The sequence below is a fragment of the Amaranthus tricolor genome, chromosome 1 (assembly GCF_026212465.1).
Source record: "Amaranthus tricolor cultivar Red isolate AtriRed21 chromosome 1, ASM2621246v1, whole genome shotgun sequence".
NCBI lineage: Eukaryota > Viridiplantae > Streptophyta > Magnoliopsida > Caryophyllales > Amaranthaceae > Amaranthus > Amaranthus tricolor.
Window position 1 is genome coordinate 23,043,833 of NC_080047.1, and position 5,411 is coordinate 23,049,243.

Sequence of the window (5,411 nt, forward strand, 5' to 3'; positions counted from 1 at the left end):
CTTTATAAGTTATTAAATATTGAAGTGATTTTCTTGAATATATGAGATTTCATAATTAAAAAAATAATAATAATAATAACTTTTGTGACATTTAATTACTATTTAGTACAAAATTAAATAATATTTTATTTGCTAACTATTTGACCAAAATTTATATAAAAAGATGTAAAAGTATTTTTAGTAAACTTGTTTTAAACTATGTGTGAAATATTGATTTTTGTGAAATTATAAGTTTTATTTATTTTATAACTAGAATGTTGATTTTTGGGAATCTAATAAGTTTACTTGTTTTTCCAAACTTGAAATAATTATCTTTGGTAAACTTGTTGAGTTTGAAAACTTATCTAAAGGTTGCAGTTTAACTTGAATTTTAATTAGAGTGTTTGATTTTGTGAGGAGAATAAAGTTTAAATTATTTTAAAGTTAGAAATTTTGATTTTGGGGACTTATTTCAAGAGAAATAGATTTTAGTAGCTACTTGTGGAAAATACTAATTTGGAGACTATTAATAAAATATTAAGTTATTAGTGTGAATTTAGTGACCTATTAAAATAAATTTATAAATAAAATTTAATGTGTAAAAAGTAAGTAATGAACATATAAAGACGTAAAGGTAAATTAAACGTTATGATTAAGAATTATCTTAAATAAATGAAGGTACCACTTAGGTTGGTCAAATTCAAATTCAAAATCAACTTGGAGTAATAAAAATGTGATGTACTTGTGTGAAATGTATTGATTTAATGACCTTGATAGTAAGGTAATGTCGAACCATGGACCGGCATGTAAAATCCCGGCGTCCGTGTTGGCCGGCACGTAAAATGCGGTGTAAGACAGGGGGTTCGCTACCTATCCTGTAGAGCTCGAGCATAAATACTGTATTGGAGGGGTGACGACTCCCACCACAGTTAGGGTTTAGGACTACGGTTCTCACCTAACCAGACCCTTGAATATATCAGGTGTCATATTGATATGCTTGTTGATCAGTGATAAACTTGATTAGTGTTGATGTTATGATGCATGGTACGGTTATGACTATTAACCAAATGAACTTACTCAAGTGTTAAGATTACCAAATTGTATAAGTGGTAGTAACGTACTTCTGTCAGGATCGAGAATGGTATCTTAATGACTTAAAAGTATGTAACAGAAAAAGAACATGGTAAAAGTATACGGTGGTGTCAATTAAGTATAAGTTCGTACTTAAATTATTATGTTGTAAATGTAGCGTATAATTTCCGTATTTTGAGCTGGATAGGAAGTTATGCTCGGCGTTAACCGCTGACCGATTCAAATGGCTGTCATCCGTATCATGGATGGCAGCATTTTGCAGGATTTAGTTCAGGTTCCGATCCAGGCCGCAGCAATTACTATTTATCGAGAACTTAGCTGTTTTTTGTATCTTTGTTAATGACTTGATGATGATATATTTTTTTTCTTTTTGAGAAAACAATATTTCTTATCAGAAGTAATAATATTTTACTTTTGTTTTAAACAGTTTTAGTTTTATGATTTAAAGTTTTTTAACAATTCCCATTTTGAGACTTCCGTAATATATATTTTTTTTTTATTAAACATTATTATTTAATGTTAATTATGTATCGAGATTGCCGCTCTTGTTACATATATAGTGCTTATAATTAATTGCAAACCATTGTATCTCAAAAGTGTATTCCAAGTAAAACCTAAGCACCAAGTAGGTGAAATAACGCTTTCACGAAAACTAGATAGTGTCTCGATTTGGTATCAAGTTTCCGTAGACAGTGTTGTCTTAAAGTATATCTTCGGTTTTAAGGTTATTTATTTTTTTATTTTAAGTTAATTAAATTTTTTGCAATTTCAATTCCTAGAAATTTGTATTAGGTAGCAAAGTGTAATCTTATAGTGGTGCTTGTAATCTCTTCTAGTTTTAATCACATAAAACATTTAACAATCTAAAAGTGTTACTTTAGATTTAACAATCTAAAAGCGTTAAGTCTTAAGAGATTTGGAGTCTTAAGGGGATGACAGCGAATACAGTCAAATTAGAAAATTTTGTGGGGATTGATTTCTGAAGATGGCAAAAGAAGATGTTATTTTTGCTCACTACACTCAACATTGCATACGTAATTTCTACACCAAGGCCGAAGGATAAAGAAGATGAAAAAGTGGAGGAGCTGCGCAAAAAGAAGAAATGGGACAACGATGATTTTATTTGTTGTGGTCATATATTGAAAGGTATGGTTGATTCTTTATTTGATGTTTATCAAAACGTGGAGTCCACAAAAGAATTGTGGAATATTCTTGAAGGTAAATACATAACGAAGGACGCAAGAAGTAAGAAATTTCTTGTCTCCAGTTTTAATGATTATAAATTTGTTGATACCCACCCTATCGTGGATCAATTTCATGAGATGCAATGCATTTATTCAAACTTAAAACATCATAATATTAATATGGATGAAGTGATGTTAAGAAAACACTCAAGCATAAGGAAGAGGATATTGATATAAATCAATTAGGTACTCATCTTCAAATTGAAGTGAGTATAAGGGCTCAAGAGAGTGGGGGATCTACAAATCCTAATATCTCATCCATTAACATGGTTGAGGAAAGTTCCCACAAAACGGGAAAGCGGAAAGGCCAATATGGCAACTCATCCCAAAAGGGAAAAGCCGCAAAGACCACACCACCTGACAAGTCTTGTTGCATTTGTGGAAAGTTGGGACACCAAAAGAAGGATTGTTACATCCACAAGCATAGGATGAAAGCCCTCGAAGAAAAGAAGGGGAACGGATCATCTAACAGTGATCCTAACATGAAGAGTACTACCTCAAAAGGTGATTTAAATTTTGGTTTGAATTTAAATCAAAGTTATTCAAATTTTAATGATTTAATTTGAATGTTGTGCAAGATGAAGTTTCATGGTGGATGGATTTAAGGGCCTCAAGGCACGTGTGCAAGGAAAGGCACTTGTTCAAGACCTATTCAAAGGTTGTAGATGGAGAAGCTCTCTATATGGGAAACAACTCTTCCATCAAGGTCCAAGGGAAAGGACAAGTTGAACTAGTGTTTACATCAGGAAACATATTAATCCTACATGTCTATTATGCTCCCAAAATAAGTAGAAATCTTGTATCCGGGCTAACCTTGAATCGTCTAGGTTATAAGCTTGTGTTTGAGTCCGATAGGTGTATTATTTCGAAAAATTCTATTTATGTTGGTAGATGTTATTTAATTAATAATTTATTTAAGTTATGTTTAAGATAAACATGTAATGGTTTGATTTTGAATGTTTTGAATGATTCTAATTCTTGTTTATGGCATAATCGTTTGTGTCATGTTAATTACAATAAGATGTTAAATATGTCTAAGCATGAAATAATACCTATGTTTGAAATGCCTAAAGAAAAATTTCATACATGCATGATAAATAAGATAGCAAGGAAACTCTTTAAAAGTGTAGAAAGCAACACTCAATTACTTGAGTTAATTCACAGTGATTTATGTGATTTTCACTCTACTCCTTCTTTAGGAAATAAGAAATATGTAATAACTTTTATAGATGATTACTCTAGATATTTCTATGTATATTTCTTACATGCTAAAGATGAGGCTCTAGATAAGTTTAAAATCTACAAAAGTAAAGTTGAGTTAAAATAAGATTTGTATGTAAAACGACCAAGAACGGATAAAGGTGGAGAATACTACGATCCAGATTATTTTCAATCTAATGGTATCATTCATGAGACCACAGCCGGATATGCAGCACAATCAAATGGTGTAGCAGAAAGAAAAAATAGGACTCTACAAGAGATGATTAACTCCATGCTATCTTACTCTGGTTTGAGTGATGGATTTTGGGGGGAAGCAATGTTGACAGCTTGTCACATCTTAAATAGAGTTCCTACAAAAGATACCAATAAATCTCCTTACGAGTTATAGTATAAGAAAAAGCTAAATCTAAATTTATCTTAGAGTTAGGGGTTGTAGAACAATTATAAGATTGCCCGGCAACAAAAGGAAAAATCTTGGTGGAAGGGGCCTAGTAAGCATATTCGTAGGTTATGCGAAATTTAGCAAAACTTATAGGTTCTACATTATAGACCCCAATGACTTTATACCAGTTCACACCATTATAGATTCAAGAGATACTATATTTTATGAAGGTTGGTTTTCATCGATAGCTAGACCTAAAGATTTACATCAAAGTAACCCTAAAGAGATTGATCTAAACAATCAATCAAGTCCTCAAGATGATCATGTGATCATTGAGGATGAAGAGAAAAATATTCCCACATTGCGTAGGAGTAAAAGGCAAAGAAAAGAAAAATCTTTTGGACCCGATTTTGAGGTTTATTTAATTGAAAGAACAAGAGATGATCTTTGCACTAGTATTCCATATATATACGGAGTAGAAGGAGATCTGTTAACATATAGTAAAGCTATGACTTCACGAGACTCGGATATTTGGGAGGAAGCCATCAATGATGAGATGGATTCCAATATGGGAAACAACACTTGGGTGTTGGAAGACTTGCCTCCAGGGTGCAAGCCCATTGGTTGTAAGTGGATTTTTCAAAAGAAAATGAACATTGATGGTACATTCGATAAGTTTAAAGCTCGGTTAGAGTGTAGAGAAATAAGTATACACTCTAAATGGGGGAGGATTGTTAGATAATTTAGAGTATAAAAGGTGTAAAAGTCTTAAGTATACTACGTATACTAAGGTATAAAAGTTTAAGTATAATTATAGGTTCTAATTATACTAAGGTTTAATACTATGAAAAATATTGGCAATTACTATGAAAATAGTAGGGCCAAGGAGATTATAAGATATTAATTTTATAATTAAGGACAAGAGGCTAAAAACCTGTGTCCAAAAAGAATTTAAAAAATAGAGCTTTATTTTGAAGCTACGACAATTTCTTAAGTTGGAATACTTAGTGGGCATATTATAGGCACATTTCTAGGGTTGAAGCTAATTTTTAGCTAGACTAATTCCAACTTCCTGTTTTCATGGGCCTTGTAGTTTTACACGATTGATTTGTTAGGATTTGTTAATTAAAAGTTACGGTTACTTTTTATTTAAAACCTAATAAATAAAACTTCCTATTTTATTTCATAAAAAATAGAAAATTGAGTAAATCATAGAATCATGGGTAGTTAGTTCTACCATTATATATATATATATATATATATATATATATATATATATATATATATATATATATATATATATATATATATATATATATATATATATATATATATATATATATATATATATATATATATATATATATATATATATATATATATATATATATATATATATATATATATATATATATATATATATATATATATATATATATATATATATATATATATATATATATATATATATATATATATATATATATATATAT